This window comes from Perognathus longimembris, chromosome 14 (assembly GCF_023159225.1).
Source record: "Perognathus longimembris pacificus isolate PPM17 chromosome 14, ASM2315922v1, whole genome shotgun sequence".
NCBI classification, from domain to species: Eukaryota; Metazoa; Chordata; class Mammalia; order Rodentia; family Heteromyidae; genus Perognathus; species Perognathus longimembris.
The window spans coordinates 55,877,595-55,896,263 of NC_063174.1; the positions used below are offsets into that span (position 1 = coordinate 55,877,595).

At 50.4% G+C, this 18,669-nt stretch overlaps 1 long non-coding RNA gene across 1 annotated transcript; it reads right to left on the minus strand.

The window, feature by feature from the left end:
* Window positions 1-2,417: 2,417 nt before the first annotated feature.
* LOC125363554 lies at window positions 2,418-18,438 on the minus strand. Its single transcript, XR_007213243.1, has 3 exons — window positions 18,335-18,438; window positions 4,515-4,524; window positions 2,418-2,429 (listed from the first exon to the last, which is right to left on the minus strand). It is a non-coding gene; the product is annotated as an uncharacterized LOC125363554 (long non-coding RNA).
* Window positions 18,439-18,669: the final 231 nt, after the last annotated feature.

Here is an 18,669-nt window from a genome sequence, read left to right on the forward strand (position 1 = left end):
TGTAAGATATCACAAGAAATGTACACACTGCCCTACTATGTAACTGTACCCTTTTTGCACAACACCTTGTAAAAAAAATTATGTTCAATTAATAAATAAAAAAAACGACTATGAGGCGAGAGATCACAAAGATTAAAGAAGAGACAAATATGATTGAAAATAGAAACACCATTCAACAAATAAAACTAAAAGCTTGTCCTTTGGGAAAATAAAAAAATTGACAGACCCCTTGCAAAACTTACAAAAAAAAAAAAAAAGAAAAGAAAAGAAGAGACTCATATCTGTAAGATCAGGGACTCCACCGGAAAAATTAGAACAAATACACAGGATATTCAAACAATCATAAGGAACTATTTCCACACAGATCATTTTAAAAAGTGACTTCAAAATAAGTGCACAATACATGAATTGCAAAGCTCTTTCCTCTTTTTTGATACATACAAGGTTTTCCCATGTGCCTCTGTGAGCATTTCATGAACATCAAGCACATTGAGGAAGGGGGCGGGGTGGTGATGGTGCTTGTGATATTTTCTTTAACAGAACAGCTATTAGTTTGGGGAGGAGAATCCTGTACCTGGCTATCCCCAGGAGATTTGTAATTCACAGGAGGTGACAGGCCACTGATCATCTTTGCCAGCATTATCTAAGCAGGAGTAGGAGGAGCTGTGCACGAGCATATGTAGCCCTTAGGGATGAGTCCAGAAACCTCTGCATTCCAGCTGGTTGATCATCTTGCTCTGGACAGAAGCTCCGGGCAGGCAACATTGAGGTTCGTCCCTGGGCTTGAAGGCCCCGTGGCTGCTGGGTGGTGCTGGCTGTGTGATCTGGAACCCAGGACTTGTGGAGGGTGGCAGTCTAGGAACCGAGCCCAGGGCTAGAGGGTGGGAGTCGGGACATGTCTGGGACATGGTTGGAGAGGGTCCAACCAGATAGACGTGTGCGCACCTGCAGAGGAGTCAGGGCGGGATGATGGTGCCTGTGGGCTCTGTGTGCATCACTGGAAGGAGAGAGGAGCTGGCACGCCCGGGCCTGGCACTGGGGACTCTGTCAAGAGGGGGATTGTGGAAATGGGCGACTCGGGGAAGACATCGAAAGCCCCACAGTGGTTTGGGGAATCCCATGTGTAATGCATCAGTGGGGTGGGGTCTCCAGGTCTCACCAGGCTCCCCAGTTAGTCTTAAACACTGAGAGAGCTTTCAGCAATAGAGCCAGACCTCCAGTGTGGAGAACTGAAATGAACAGCAGGGTGCGGTGGGGTTATTGTTGTTGAACCTATTCCTAAAACAGTGGATGCCACAGAGAGGAAACAAACACTAGAGACAACCAGGCCACCACTGTCCATGGGGTTCCAGATAGGATTTCCAGGATGCCAGGCCCCTCACCCCTGCTCCTCTTCCTTTTCCCCCCTCCTCTGTCTCTCTCGCCCTCTCCCTCTCTCTCCCTCTTCCTCTCTCCCTCCACTTCTCTCCTTTTCCCTTTGCCCCATCTCCCCTCTAATTGCTCCTCCCTTCTCCTCTCCCCTCCTCCCTCTCCCTCATTCCTCCTTGGCCCTTTCTCCTCTTTCTCCCTCCTCTTTCTCCTCATGCCCTCCTTCCTCTCTCTTCCTGCTCCCTGTCTCCTCATCTCCTTCCTTTCCCCTCCTCCCTTCTCCTCTGAAGGCCAGGACAGAGCTGGCAGAGGCTGACAGGGAGGAACTCTGTTGCTAGTGACAGGCTTTGCACTCGGGTCACTTGTGCACAGCTCCAGTCTCATGTGGAAGGAGGCGACTCTAGGGGACGACTCAGGGAGCCAGCCACCTGCATCACTTGTGTCACCTGAGCACAGGACATGCTTCAGGAAGGGGGGACCTTTGGCCCTGGGGGATTGTCTGATCCTTCCCCCAACACATGCGCTCTGCTTTCTCCTCACCTGAAGGCCTTTCCAGCCTGAAGGTGGAAATAAATAACCATGCCCAAACCTGGAGGACTGAAAAGATCATTCCACTGCCTGGAGTCTTTATGCTACCTGCAAATCAATAAACATGTCCGGAACTATCAGAGCTCCAGGTCTGCTCTCAATTAATCTGCACTACATTTAGGCATTGGCCTGCCCTGATCTAGGCTTTGCCCCTCATAGAGCCTACCAAGTGTGCAGTGCTCTCGGACTGCTCTGGGACCTGGGAGTAGACAAACAAAAAAAAACCTCCTCCTCTCTAATCTTTTCCCCTGACTCCCTGCCAGGTTCCTCCAGTAGACCACACACACACACACACACACACACACACACAGTGATAGTACTTGGTAGAAAGAAACATGGGACCGATTGAGTAACCAGTTCAGCACCTTCCAAAACCTACCATGGGAGATCACACAGCCAATGTGGGGTGCAGGGACAGAATGCAGGCAGAGTGGGAGGCAGTAGGAGATGACTGCTCATTACAACAGCTGCTCCTCCCAGGCTAAACCCCTCTTGCTATTTGTTGGGACCCCCTCACCCTCGCTTGTAAAGTTGGAGTGCGGCCCATTGTGCAAGCCTTGGGGGTGCGTAGTCACGAGACGCCCCCTCCTCCCATCACACCCTTAAAGAATGACACGGACACGATTGCGGTCATCTCGGGGTGACCTTCTGGAACTCCCACAGGATTTACTCAGTGGAGACAACAGGAAGGGGAGGGACTAACTGCATACTAGCGATAGGCTGATAAACTGCCTATCATAGTGATATCACAGAACTTCCTCTATGGGCGGTCATCATATCCCATAGGACCGCCCCTTGGGCCTGGCCCGGCGCCATTATGAGACATGTGCTCCCTGACGGGAGGTAGGGCTGGATTGCTACCTCTTCCGAGCTTGGACTATGGGCGAAGGTCATTTCTTCTGGAACTATTTCCTGCTGAAAGGGGGAGAAGTGGTCAGGGGCCCCTGTTTTGCCTGGCACCATCCAGTTTGGTTGGCAAAAGTCCTCATCATTACTACGAGAATGGTTATTAGGGCCAGAGGGTGTCATGGCCTCCTCTGGCCAGCTCCTGTAGCTTGAGCAAATCAGAAAGTTCCTAGGGCTGGGACTTCCAGGGTCCAGATCTGCATTGGGCACAGCAGTGTAGAAGGATGATGGCCTTGAACTGCAAGTTCCCAGGTGGTGACCTCAGTGGGGGATGATATTCTGTTAAAAGAGACTTTTGAAAATGTCAGGAAAAAGGCTGATAAGTTCACAGGGCTAGTTAACATGAATGGCATAGGAGAACATACCCTGGGCATAAGCCAGAAAAGTTCCATACAGAATATAAACCCAATTGTGGCAAATTACAATCTAGTTCAAGTAGGGTAAAAGGATTTTCCTAGTCACAAAATCCACACGGCTAGGACACATTTTTAACCTGCATTCTGTGAAGCAAAACGTTAATTTTGGGTCAGGAAAATTTAGGTTAATAGTCACATTTGTATAAAACGATTCTGATCCCTTGCTCTTTTTTTTTTTTTTTTGGCCAGTCCTGGGCATTGGACTCAGGGCCTGAGCACTGTCCCTGGCTTCTTCCCGCTCAAGGCTAGCACTCTGCCACTTGAGCCACAGCGCCGCTTCTGGCCGTTTTCTGTATATGTGGTGCTGGGGAATCGAACCTAGGGCCTCCTGTATCCGAGGCAGGCACTCTTGCCACTAGGCTATATCCCCAGCCCCCTGATCCCTTGCTCTTAAAACTTTATGAGAGCACAGGAGAGAAAAATGGAAAAGTAAAATCATAATCTATACCAAGAAATTACATATTTTACCCACAAATAGACAGGCAGACACACATACATGCAGAAAAATGGCTGTGCACAAACTTTGAGCGCTCTTAAAATTGTTTTTTGATTGGCCATGTAAGTTTTCTGGAATTCCAGTGGCAAAATGATATTATTTTGCCCACAATTTTAGAATCACGTGATCAGTCCAAAGGAAAGAAAAATAAAAAAAAACTCCTTTCCTAGGAAACAAAAACTTTCATAGCTTATCTGGCAAGGAAATGAAGAGGCCACATTTTGAAAAACGAGTTTGGAGACAGGACATGAACAGAACACAGACATGTGACACGGCTTAACACAGCAAGACATCTTTAAGCCCCTGCCCAGCCTTGGGGGATTTGGCACACCCATCACCTGGTGTAAGGGCGGGAGGAGGCCACCCCAAACTTATCGCCCACGGCCACCCAGGGGAGCCATTGCCGCTGGGTCGGGTTCCCGTGCGTCCCGAGACCACTGTTCCCAAATCGGACCCGGAATGGGGGGGGGGGGTGTCGCAGCCCAGACGGCAGCACCTGTGCCTTGCACGCCTCACTACCCCCCTCCCAGACCAGGCACACCACGAACCCTGCAGCATCTCTGCAACAAGGCAAGGGCTGGGCCCGGGGCTCAGAAGAGTGGGGAGGGAGCAGCAGCGCATTGGGCCACCTCCGGGGCTGCCGGCCTGAGTCAGATCGGGTTCCCGCTCACTGCCCGCACCATGTGAACCGCGCCAGCCACAGGCACCGCTGAGGCCGCAGCAGCCACGGCCGCCTCCACTCCCAAGCCTCTCTGACGCGCCGGCCGTAGGACCCAGACCGCCCGCGGGACCCAGACTGCCCGCCTCGCTCGCCATAAAGCCACGGCAGGATCCACACGAGATCTCATCCTACCCAGGCAGGGGAAAATCCGCTCCTCTCCCTAGCAGCCCATCCAAAAGGGCAAGCAGCAGATTTATAACTCTCTATAACTTCAGCCTGAGTGTCCCACAAGTCCACTCCAGTTTGCTGTACAAACTTCAGCCTGAAGAACAGTGCCTGTGACCCAGTCCTGGGGGAGGAGGACTGACGGGGGAGGAGGGAGAAAGCAGAGGGCTGAGTCTGCCAGGCTCACAGGTGGTGGTGACAAGAGCCCATTCTGAGACCCCAGAAGCAACACCCATGTGATTTCCCCAGGATCATGAAGCCATGTGGAGAGCCCAGAGGCTGAGATGGAAACCCAACCGCACTGTGCCATGGCTGGTGTTGGGTCTGAGGCTGAACCGGGGATGGCCCAGAGCAGAAAGATGGGAGGGTCTTAGATTACAGACAGGAAACCCAGCCAGTCATGGAGAGCACAGTGCAGAGGGAGCAGGGCTGGAGTTAGGAGAGGAGAGGGCCTGGCTGGGCCCACAGACGCCTGGTGTAGAATGGCCCGGGAGACCAGAGGGAACTCCTGGGGTTTCGTTACCGTCCCTGCACCAATTTTCAGGTAGAGCTCAGTCTGTCTTTCTGGTCCCACCAAACACCCCAAGCCACTGCCAGGGGAATAGAGATTTAAGGTGTTTGTGAGATAGGGGGTTGTTGTTGTAGGTTCACATCCTGCAGTGTATGGGACTCATAATTACTTACTTCATTTTCAAGAATCAAGAGTTCTCTGCTTCTCCCGAGCGTCCTGCGTCTTCTCCTGCCCTCCCCCACTTTCTCTAAGCCCGATCCCTTTTGTGTACTCCTGATCCCGCAGATTTCTACTCACTTCTCATTTAGCACCAATAACCATGTCATACTTTCACACCCCTCTTTCCATACCAGATTTCTAGATCAGAACCAAACCCCAAGGGCCTTTGCATTTGCCCAAGGATTTCTCCTAACCCAGCCAGGGATCCCCGCAAGAAGGGACTGTGGGTGGCTGTGGACAGCGTTGCTCCAAAGCCAGACCAAGATGGCTCTCTCGTGGTCTCTGATCAATTGCTTGCCTGCAGCTAAGTGGGAGACACCCTTTGACCCCGAGGATACCGTCCAGTCCAAGTTCTACATGAGCAAAGGCCAAACACATGGCTCCTCCTGGGGCTCTGGCCAAAGTAAACCCTCATCCTGGGCCTGGACACAGTCCTGTGCCCAACGAGTCTGGCTTCATGACAAGGTGAAGCTACAATACCGATCCACTTTAGCATTGAAGAGTCCATTTAGCATGCAAGAAATCTATCCTCAACTCAACTAAATAATCGAATTAAATATGTATTCCACGGTGGCAATATTCAGAGACCTGAAGAACAGAAAACAGTTATTCAAAGAGGGATGGATCTAAACTGAATATTTGTGATGTGTGTGTTTGTGAGTGGGCTGGTAGTGTGTATTCAATTCAGGATCTGGGCACTCTTGCTTAGCTTTTTCACTCACGTTTGGCACTCTACCAGTGTGGCTACAGCTCCTCCTATGGATATTTGCTGGTGAATGCAGACAAGAGTCTCACAGACTTTCTAGCCAGGGTGGCTTCAAACCACAATCTTCAGATCTCAGTCTTTTAAGTATCTAGGCTTACAGATATGAGCCACTGGGACCCAACTGTGGGAGAATTACTTCTCTGACCAGTTGACAACTTACCTTGGCACAGACGTTCTGATGCCTTATTCACAAACTAATAGGCCTAGGGGGGAAAATCTCCATTGAAGAAGTCTCCTGTGTTTGTTGGCCAAAGGAAGCCATTTTTGTCATGAGACTCTCCCCTCTCCTGTATAGAGCCTCCCTGGGGAGACTTGTTTCCCCAGCTGCTTTAGCAAAAGATTTTCTCAGTAAATAGGGAAGTCATGGTGAAAGATAATTAGTCTTGAGGAAATAGTAGCTAGGTGATAGCTAGAGTTCTGCTTTGACTGGTTTAATCCTTTATTTACTATCAATAGTCTTTGTAGCAAAGCCCTTTGTAGTAGTGACATCCAACATCTGCAACTTTTGTATTGATATGGATATCATTCTGTATTAATTTTACTCTTAAAGTTGTGAATTGATTTCTAACCCTATATAAACCCTGGCCCTCCTGAAATAAAGTCTGCATTGGTCTACTCGCCTCTGGATTCCCCATTTCCTGACTACGGTTGCAGATACCTGGGTCCAACACCCAACCTCACCTGTCTCTGAAAGTACACTCCACGGTGTTTATCCAAGCTGGAGACTAGCCATCAGTGCATTTCACAGAATGTGCTGTCTGCTTCCTTCCCATCATCTTGCCTCTTAGACATAAGGAAGGCCAGACATAAGGACCACAGCTCACACAGGTAGTGAGTAGCAGCCTCAGGAAACAGACCAAAGCTCTCAGGCCCAAGCTATCACCTCTCTGCTTATCCAGAGGTTCCCAGACCTGACTTTGTGGTTCCTCAGGATTTCCTCCCAGGTTTCTCAGGAGCTGTCATGGAGAAGAGTTTCGTTAGGAGCCCAAAGCAGGCCCAAGGTGAAGTAGGAGGAGACCTGAACGTCAAAGTTACTGAGCTTGAAGCAGCAGAAGGGGCAGGGGAGGAAGGAGGCCAAGGCAAAGGAGGCCCCAAAGATCCACAGAGCCTGAGGACTGCGGCCCCCCAGCAAGCAATGTCTGGACAGCCTGCCTCCCCCCTCTCTAGATTCCCATGTCAGGAGGGGCAGAGCCCTGAGGCCCACCAACCCCAGGGAAGGATACCCTACTGTACCTAAATAACCATGAGAGACATAGCACACACACACATACACACAAACACGCGCACGCACACACACAAATGCACACATGCGGGTACACAAAATCAGATGTGTCTGCTTTTCCATTAAAAAATTGTCTTTAAATACTTGTACAGGGGCTTTCAGTTCCACACAGGTCATTTTAAAAAATAAGTCCACCAATATGTGAATTGCATAGGTCTCCCGTCTTTTTCCATACATACAAGGTTTTCCTATGTGCCTCATGAGCATCTCATGAACAACAGCACATCAAGCAAGGGGTGGGGTGGTGGTGATGCTTGTGATTTTTTCCTTTACAGAACAGATCTTAGGGTGGGGAGGAGATTCCTGTACCTGGCTATCCCCAGGAGATTTGCAATTCAGAAGAAGTAACAAACCACTGATCACCCCAGATAGCATTTCCTAAGCAGGAATAGGAGGCGCCATGAACGAGCATAAATAGCCATTTTCAAGAATCAAGAGTTCCCTGATTCTCCCCAGCGTCCAACACCTTCTGTTGTCCTGCGTTTTCTCGTGCCCCCCCACTTTCTCTAACCCCTATCTCTTTTGTGCACTCCTGATCCCACAGATTTCTACTCACTTCTCATTTAGCACCAATAACCATGTCATACTTTCACAGCCCTCTTTCCATACTAGGTTTCTAGTTCTCAACCGAACCCTAAGGACCTTTCCGATAGCCCAAGTATTTCTCCAAACCCAGCCAGGGCTCCCCACTAGGAGGGACTTTGGTGGCCGTGGACAGCCTGGGGCCGAAGTTGGACTAAGATAGCTCTCTCATGGTCTCTGATCAATTGCTTTCCTGAAGCCAAGTGTGAGACACCCTTTGGATACTGTCAAGTCCAAGTTCTACTTGAGTGAAGGCCAATGTGTGCAGGTACCCATGGTGAAGTTTGAAGACCTTACCGTATCATACCTGCGGGACAAGGCTCTGTCCTGCACTGTAGTGTGTCGGGAGCCGAGCTAGCAGCTAAGCTCATCCTGACCTCTGGCTGTGCCGATTTCGCCAGGATGTTGGGTGCCAAACTTGCAGCTAAATTCATTCTCTCCTCTGGCTGTGTTGTTATTGCCAAGACATGCTAGATGCAAGGACATTTGTTCACAGCCACTATCCGGAATTACTTTGCTATGTCCGCACCTTTCTATGTCCGCTGGAGTAGATTCCTATGTTAGTCAACCTTATCCTGTGTTTACTGTAATCAAATGTTGCGAACTTCAAAGCCTCTTTGTGTTCTTGAATTTTAACAACCCTATGCTATTCCCTGGTTCCAAAACTGCATATAAGCTGGGAGTTAAGAATAAACTTGGCTGCAGTCTTGAGTTTCAACCTTACGGCTGCAGACCTCCTGTACCCCCATCTTTTTCTCTTGTCTTTTTTCTCTTGCCTTATTTTTCCTTTTCCTTAATCCTTGCCTCCCTCATTCAGGATTCCCTTTCACTGCCAGCTAGCTCGGCAGTTGTGGCTCCCTAACAGGGACCTGGAAACCTGGAACGATGGCAGAGGACCCCGCTCAAGTAAGGACGTCCGATCACTTGGGAAGGAGAGCGGGGGAGAGAGAGTATCGTCGGGAGTGAGAAATTATGGGACACGGTAACATCCACACGCTATATGTGCAGACCCTCAAAGGCATGCTACATACCCGGGGTGTGAAAATTGGCCAAAGTCAGTTAGAACGTTTCTTTCATTTGTCGAGGAAGCATGCCCCTGGTTCCCGGAGGAAGGAACCATTAACTTAGAAACTTGGCAGAAAATTGGAAAAAAGGTTCAGGAACATTATGATGCAAATGGCCCTGAGAAAACCCCAGTGGATCTTTTACTTTCAGGAATCTGGTCCGAAATTGTTTGGATCCTAGACATGAACGGGTTAGATTCGATCAGTTGATCAGAGAAACTGAACAGGGGCCTGATGAGCATCACCAGCCCCCGGAGCTTATGCAGCTGCCAGGGAAGAGCTGAGAAAATTAGTACGATCTGAACCCACTGGGCTGGATATTAAGGAAGACTCAGATGGCTCAGACTCTGAGGAGAAATTATGCAATGGGCCTACTAAAGATAGATTGACCCATGTTGAGAAAATGTTGGAATCAGTTATAACCCTGTTGTTGCAGCTTCATCCGGGACAACAAACTCCTGTAAAGTTAGAGACTTGTGGGCCCCCGCCCACAATCTTGGCAGACTTTGATCCTTTCCCACCACCCCCACCACCTCATCGCCAGTACCATCTCAGCCTGCGCTGTTAAAGGCGTCTGGCCCTCCTAGTGGTGAACTCCTTTTTGGGACAAGTCCTAATCCTTCCCCTAAGCGTAGCACCCTGCAACTCTCCCTGGCGCAGGCTGCTCAAAGAGGGGAGGACATTTCTGGTTTTCATTTATTCCCTGTGAGGAGGAATGAGGATAACGAAAGAGTTCATCAGCCTTTGCCATTTAAACAAATAAGAGATCTAAAGAATGCTTGTACTCAATACGGCCCTACAGTGCCATTTACTCAAGTCATTCTTGATACCTTGGCTGCTAAAATTTTATGCCCAAATGATTGGAAACAGTTAGCTAAGGCTTGTCTTAGTGGAGGGTATTACTTATTGTGGAAGTCTGAATTTGTGGAACAGTGTCAGGCCACCGCAGATGCCAACAGGACAAATAATGTGCCTGCTTCATTTGCGGAGCTCGCTGGGGAGGGTGCTTATGCTGACACCCAGACCCAGTTAGATTACACCCCGGACGTTTATGGTCAGATAAGTGTTGCCACTAAACGTGCCTGGAGTAGACTCCCTAACTCTAGTAAGACTGAAGACCTTTCCAAAATTAGACAGGGACCAGATGAACCTTATCAAGATTTTGTCTCTGGATTATTGGAGGCAACAGGTCATCTGATCCAAAATGAGGATGCCGGCAAGGTTCTTGTATAACAATTGGCATATGAAAATGCTAATGCAGCTTGCCAAGCAGCCATCAGGCCTTTTAAGAGAAAGGCAGGAATAACTGACTGTCGGGATCTGAACAATCCCTTTCTCCCCGATCTCCCGAGGAGAATGGTGAATCCCAAAATCTATGAAAGAGCACTCGGCCTTGCCTTCCGCCGGCAGAAGGCCAAAGGCGTACTCTCATGGACTTGCGCTACATTGAGGAAAGGTTGGTGAAGCCTCCCCTCCCCCCAGTCCCCTCACATGTTACCGGGGGCAGAAAGAAGGCATCAGGGACATGCAGCGGTGGTGGGATGCATCTCAAAAACTTTAATAGGGAAAGGCCCTTATATAGAGGCAATGGCGGGAAAGAAAGGGGGCTGGCCAAAGGTCCAGTCATAGGCTAAGGACCATGTCCATCAAGTGATATCACAAAACTTCCTCTGTGGCGGGACAACCCCATCATGGTGGCACACACGTTTTTGCCTCCCAGGGGCACAGGCTTTCTTTTCCGGTTGAGACCAGAAGGTGGGAGGGACTTCCTCCCACACTACCCCAGAGCTGGCGGGGAAGGGCAGCGTCTTGGGAGCTCTGTGCCCTTCCCCCTTCATGGCCGAAACTGAATCCCCAACATCTCCCCCCTTTTGATTTTTCAATGAGCAGGGGATGCTGTAAACACATGGGCTCTGTGGGCATAGGGCAAATGCTGACATAAGATCTGTGGGGCCCCTTCCACAAAACTGGGGTGAGGGGTAGGTAAGGGTCCATCCGTCTGGCTTTGTCCAGGAGTCGGAATCCTCAGCTGGTTTCTGCCAAGTGCAGGAAGATGCAAACATCAGCCCTCTTTTGTTGGTGAGGTAGAAGCTGAAACTGGCATTCCTGGCAGTTCACAGTAGCTGATCACTCAAACATAAGTGACTAGTAACATTCTTTTATATAAACATTGAAGCCAAGGTGCTAAACCTTTGTGTTTACTTTTTTAAACATTTCTATCATAAAACATTGGGGTTGAGTGTCAATACCCTCAGCTCCTATTTTCTTTCCACCGAGACTCCCCAAGTCTAGCAGCAGGGGGAGAGGAAAGGAAGAAGCATGGTGCAAAATTCCTTTAGTTTCTTTGTGTGACGCTGTAGGCAGTATTGCCACGGCAAAACATTGAGCCATGAGACGCTCAAGAAGGAATCTAGAAAGCAAACAAGGAAAGGAAGCTTGGTTGCCTCCTACCGTATGCACTCCTACTTTCCATATTTCCATGGGAGAGCAGAAGTCCAACATGGTCCTCCTTTTCCTGGAGAGAACAAGAAAACATTTCTCCAGAGCGGGTGCTCTGGGTTTAATTTTCCAATCTGGAAAAACACATATACAGTACTCCATCCCACACTGATTCGGGATGATTTAAAATTTCTTGATAATTAACATAAGCATAACCATCCTTAATTAATCCTGACTATCCTTAATTAATCCTGGGGAATACCCCCCCTTTGTTTTTTAAAATTATGACACCGGCGGCCACCAGGCAGGGAGTATGGGTGGAGGGCTCTTCTTCTGTAGCTACTTCCTGCTGTCAAGAGGCGATGTAAATCAAGGGCCCCTGGTCAGCCTGGCACCATCCAGTGTGGCTGGCAAAAGTTCCCATCATTACCATGAGGATGGTCACTGGGGCCAGAGAGCGCTATGGTTTCCTCTAGCCCCTCCTGCATCTTGGGCATACCCAGAAGTTTTCAAGGCTGGTGCCTCCAGGGTTCAGGTCTGTGTTAGGGTGACGGCTATGAACGGCAAATTCCCAATTGGTGATCTCAGCAAGAGATGTTATTCTGTCAAAAGACACTTTTGAAAAGGTCAGGCAAAGTATTGACAAGTTCTCAGAGCTGGTTGGCATGAATGGCATAGAACACACCCTGGGCATAAGCCAGGAATGGTTCCTTTTGGAGCATAAACCCAATTGTAAAGTGAACAGGTAAGGAGAAATGACTGAAAGAAGTGTTCAATGATAGAAAACCGGTTTGGCATAGCCAGTCAGTGGCAAAAAAATAAATATATATATACACCTATATACAACTGGCAGAAAAGAAGAAAATGGACAGGAATTATCTCTCTCGATTTCCCGGCTCTGATCCTTTTTGAAAGGGTGAAACAAGGCAGCTCCCTTTAGGATAATATGGCACCATTCTCCTCTCACTCCACTCCACCTTTCCATCTCCTGGACTGGCTAAGTCCCAGGAATTTCAACGTTTGTGGCTGGAATTGCATTTTCCCATCTGCGTTTGAACTCGGGGCCTGAGCACTGTCCCTGAGCACTTTTGTTCAAGGCTAGTGTTCTACCACTTGAGTCACGGTGCTGCTTCAGCCTTTTGCTCGTTCTCTGTGGTTGAGCTCTCAATCTGGCTCCTTGCTGTTTAACTGGGAGGTGGGATTTTAGAGAGATTTTTCTTTCGCCCGGGCTGGCTTTGAACTTTATCCAGGGAGTCTTAGTCATACATGCCCTTTTTTGTCTCCAATTGAGCAACAAGGAAAAAACAACAGAGATAATCCATTTGTAACTCGTTGAGAACTGACCAAAAACTGCTTGTTAAGGTTTTGCTATAACACTTAGAGAACATGAGATTTATATGCCATCAACTTGAATCACGCCATTTAATCCCACTGGCAAGTGAAAGAGAACACAGATAAATGACAACCAAGGGCAAAGGGTTAAAGCAGTGTGGAATCCTCAGTCCCGGCAGTGGCTGTGTCCCTCATCCCAATTTGGCAAGTTCCATGCCATGCGATGGAGAAATCTAGGCAAGGCTGCAGTGGCATCTCTGGATAGACTGTCACATCTCGCTCTGGGTTGCCTGCAAAATTTCTATATAGATTGGTTAGGGTGTTTAAAAATTTTTTTCCAGCATTTCTGGCTCTGGTATATTGATGCCCTTCTGGTTTAAGCAGGGTGAAAAGACTTTCTTAATCACAAAATTTACCTGGCTAGCTCTGTGGCCACTAACATAACTATGGTGATTTAACCTGGAGTAACTGTTAGGATGGGACTATTCACATCCTCACAAGGCTCATAAATCATTCGAGCAGCTTCCAATGCGAGAGAGAGCAAAGGATCGTTAGTAGTGAAACCAGGCAGTTTGGGAACAGACTGTGGTGGCAGCTTCCTGTACCCACGGGCTGCCACCATCCATGCGTCTAGCACATCTGTCCACCTGTATCCTATAAAGCAATATATTAATCCTGGGTCAGGAAAGTTGAGGTTAATAGTCACATTTGTATGAGGCAATCCCAATTCCTTGATCTTGAGAGTTTATGAGAACACAGGAGAGAAAAATGGGAAGGTAAAATCTTAATTTATGCCAAAGAGTTGTTAAGACTAGATGCACACTTAACTTTTAACACACTGAATATAAAATAACACACCGGTTTTATACCATTGTACTTTTACCACATGTTTCATATTTGAACCTTATGGAATTTTTAATAGACAGCTTGGTTTGCATCGAACATTGGGCTGAAAACCTATTGTTATGATTTTAAATCTTACCAACAAGCACACACACGCGTACACACACACACACACACACACAAATACCTGAGTGCTCTTAAAATTGCTTTGATTGGCCATTTAAATTTTCTGGAATTCCAGCGGCAAATGGTATTAATTTGCCCATAATAGAACCACGTGGTTGAATAAAAAAACAAAAAGGAAACCTCTGTTAATTACACACTCCCAACATGACAATTTTTAAATCACCTACAGTGGACAAACAAACCCTTTTATCCATCTAGAAAAACTCCAGTTGATTTTGTATCTTTGAACTGGTAAACATGGAAGTTAAATCAAATTACCTATTGCCGTATCAAAACTTTGTTTTTCCCTTTAATATTTTGTTTTGTTTCCCAATTTGAAGCTTTCCCTGGCTTTAACCCCACCTGCAGCCATAAGTCTGACACAGAGAGAAAACGTGTAGGCAAGCAGGAAGGGTGCTATCCCCTCCCATCAGTTATCACAATCGCTGGAGGCTTGTTAAGTCCAAGTCCCACCCAGCCCAGGGGAGTCTGGCACGCCCCTCACCTGGGGGGAATGGGTGGGATCCCGCCTTCAAGATGGAGGACTCCATTGTGCTGTGTTAAGTCAGAGAAATCAGGATTCAACCAACTCACCCGAATTTCTGAGCTTAACGACCATCAACTCTTGTTCCCTTAGAGGCGGTGGGGGGGAGGGAGGCAGGCACAAAGCAGTTTCCACCCAAAACCACGGTCACGGGGCTGCAGCAGGTCCAGCCACTCGGGGCTGCTGCCGCCCGTGCACCCCAACGGGGGCGCCGGCCCATGGCCCCGCAGAACCTAAACTGCACTCAGCGCCCAGCCCGCAACATGACTTCCCAGAGCTGCTACCCAGGGGCGAAGCCCCACTCAAAGCTGCCCACTGTGTCCCTTGACCAGCTAGGGAAAACTTAACATTAACCCCTTTAACATTAACTCCTCTTTTTTTTGTTTGGTTTTAACTCCATTTGCAGGCTGGGGCCGCAGGCGGGCTGCTGGGTCCGCCCAGCTGCTGTAAGCACCTCAGCCTGGCCAAAAGGCAGCTCTCTCCCGAAAGCTTTGCCGCCGCCATGACGCGGCTTCCCATGTGGCAGAACCACGCTTCCGCACTAGAGGCCCGGTGCCGCCCGAGGCCACGCGGGCCCCAGCACCCACAGCTCACAAACCCAGGGCCACGTGGAGCCCAGACTGTACTCCGCGCTCAGCCCGCCACATGACTCCCGCCAGCGCTGCCCGCAGCTGGCGAGAACGCCAAACCGCTCCGGTGCTCGGCCGCCCGCTGTGGGGCCAAGCCGTCTGGCCCGGGGCACGCAGAGCAGGACCGACCCCGCTGCTCCAATGACATGTTTCCACGGGAGGCGCACCCCGCTCCCTCCCCAGCCTGCACCAAATCGCTACGGCAGGGCAATTCTCTCTGGCGCTGCGTCCCGCGAGCCCGTGCCTGGCCTGTCTTGTCTCCATGCTTCTGCCCCATCTGGATGGGCAGGACCCTCCTCTAAAAACCTACTTAGCACAATCTGTGGGGATATTATACCCCGAAATTCCCGGCCATGTGATCCACCCCGCAATCGGGAGCCAGATGTCGGGATCTGAACGATCCCTTTCTCCCCGATCTCCCGGGGAGAATGATGAACCCCAAAATCTATGAAAGAGCACTCGGCCTTGCCTTCCGCCAGCAGAAGGCCAAAGGCGACTCTCATGGACTTGCGCTAAGTTGAGGAAAGGTTGGTGAAGCCTCCCCTCCCCCCAGTCCCCTCACATGTTACCGGGGGCAGAAAGAAGGCATCAGGGACACGCTGCGGTGGTGGGATGCATCTCAAAAACTTTAATAGGGAAAGGCCCTTATATAGAGGCAATGGCGGGAAAGAAAGGGGGCTGGCCAAAGGTCCAGTCATAGGCTAAGGACCATGTCCATCAAGTGATATCACAAAACTTCCTTTGTGGGCGGGACAAGCCCATCATGGTGGCACGTACGTGTTCGCCTCCCAGGGGCACAGGCTTTCTTTTCCGGTTGAGACCAGAAGGTGGGAGGGACTTCCTCCCACACTACCCCAGAGCTGGTGGGGAAGGGCAGCGTCTTGGGAGCTCTGTGCCCTTCCCCCTTCATGGCTGAAACTGAATCCCCAACAACTGACTATCTTCGGCTTTGTGCAAACATTGGTCCAGCCTATATGCAGGGCCTCACGCTGGCTGCAGCGCTCCAAGGGCAGACTGTAATTCAGTTCTTACGCACCCCCTGTACAGGGGGGAAAGGAGGGGGACATCTGCGCACTGCTGATCCTCCCGGCAGCTGTTTTTCCTGCGGACAAATGGGTCACTTAATAGCTCACTGCCCTAATCAGAAAATGAGAGCTATGCCTGGAACTTGTCCTCGTTGTAGAAAGGGGAAGCATTGGGCTAAGAATTGCAGATCTACTTTCAATGACTCTGGCCGCCCGATTTCGGGAAACTGGCAGAGGGGCCACCCCTGGCCCCACAGAAAAATTTTGGGGCGGCTCCTTCCTTCCTCCAACCTCAGGCCTATCCCCCAACAACCCACAACTACAATCAGTTTCCAGTCTCCTCCGAGCAACGCCAGGGAGTGCAGGACTCGACCTCTGTTCCTTCACCAGCACAGTACTGACTCCAGAAATGGGAGTCCAGGCCCTCCCTACAGGTCTCATTGGCTCTCTTCCAAGGGAATCTGTTGGCTTACTGTTAGGCTGCAGCAGCTCTGCACTGAAGGGCCTGCATATTATTCCAGGAGTGATAGATCAGGACTATACTGGAGAACTAAAAATCATGGCTTCAGCGCGTGATAGTGTTAGCTCTATCCCTGCAGGACAAAGAATTTCCCAGCTCATCCTTGTTCCTTTAATTTCAGTTGGTGCCTCAGCCACTACGAACCCTAGGGGAGAAAGGACTTTTGGGTCTTCAGGCATATTTTGGGTTCAAAACATAAAACGGGAACGGCCTGAGCTTACAATTAATATACAAGAAAAGCCCTTTTGAGGTCTATTAGATACAGGGGCAGATGTGATAGCCTGCCAGGCTCGGGTCGCCTCCCCTGGTGCGGGGATCCAGGCTCTGCTCTGCTCTAACAGCTCCCTTTCTCACCCTCTCCCCTGGTCACCCGACCCGCAGGTGAGGCCAGAGTGGAGTGGGGGGCTCAGGAAAGACCTCAGGTGCACGGGGCCATACAAGATCGCTTTACACCACTCCTTACTCGTGAAGAAAGCCAGGCGTGCGGGGATCTCAGAGACACTTCAAGAACAAATCTGATTTAATAAGGGAGGGGCTAGAGCTGATATAGTAGAAGGTGACGAGAGAAGGGGTCATCGACCAGAGAGCTGGCTATAGGCTGGCGAGCGTGTCATAGGACCCCCTCATGAGCTAATGCCACTTGGATAGTGCCAGGCCAGGGGCGAAAACCCGTGAGACTGGGGTGCACATGGGCTGGCGAGAAAGGTGGAGGCTGTTCGCAAAGGCAGTTCTTCTGGTTCCGGACCCAGAGAATTGTGGCCTGCTTCCGCATTTCCCAGGGCTGAGGGAGGGGCGGCGTCCTGGGCGCGCTCTCCATTGCCCTTCCCCCTCAAGGCCAAAGGGAGTGCCTAGCTGCTACCAGCATGCAGAGCCTTGTCCCATGCCACGTGGCAGAGCGCCCTCTAGTGGCTGGAGCAGGCGCGCTGCCCCTGGCCAGCACTGCCATGGCAGCTTCAAGGTGGAAGCTGCTGACAGAAAAATACCTGGATCTGCCACTGCTCCTCCTTGCAGCAGTGAATTTTAGGGGCGGGGCAGTTTCTGGGCTCAGACAGAGAAGACCTGAGTCAGGGCGCCTCACCTTCGCCCATGTGGCTCTGAGAGAATCCCTTCTGCCTGTGCATCTCAGACTGCACAAGCAGCCAGCTGGTGGAGGGAGGAAGAGCAAGGAGACAGGCCAGTGGGTGACACCTGGCACAGGGGTGTCCCCTGGGGGTCCGCGGGCCAGCTGCCTCCTCCTGCACCCCTGGCTGTCATCAGTAACACTCTTGCGTCCCCACAGGTGGTTTACCGCGCTCTGCTTGATGTGGCAGAGAAAGGCACTGAAACCGCGGCCGCCACCGGAGTGAAAGCCGTACCTTGGTGTGGAAGGCTGAACCCAACAATTCTATGATTCGACAGGCCTTTTCTGATGAAATCTACGACACAAACAGTGACACCATTCTCTTTCTAGCCAAAGTGGCCAACCCCAGTCAGTCACACAGCTCCTAACTGAGCTGTGGGCTTTCACTGAGGAACAGGGCTACACATCCAACACGCAGGCCTGTGAGTGCAGCCCACGCTGCATGAGCCCAGTGGCCAGGGTCACACTGGGGAGGTGGCAGTGACTCTGTGACAACCACATGGCTGCACCTGGGGCTCTGGCCACAGTAAACCCTCACCCTGGGCCTGGACACAGTTCCTGTGCCCTCTATCCTGACCCCCTTGTTCTCTGTGTCTGTCTGCCTCTCCCACAAAGCCACCCCACCACCACCACGGGAGCAGCTCAGTCCCAACCCAAGCTCTGGTCCTTTCTGCCTTCAGATTGAACAGCCTGGTCGGGTCCACATGAGCACAAAGTCAAATCCACCTGCATCTCAGGACCAGCAGTGAGACCGGAATCTGATGCTCTAAACCCCTTCCGAACTCTGGGGCAACCTGGTGCCTTGATGTGAGTTCAGTCTTTCCCCTCCAGTTCCCCAGGTTTTGTCACCCATGTCCTCCTGCTGGAGCTCTAGAACCCCTGGATCTCTCATTCCTGCGGCTGCTGAGGACCAGATTTCAGGACACCCCCTTTAGTCCACCACTCCACCCCAGCTCCTCCTGCTGGTT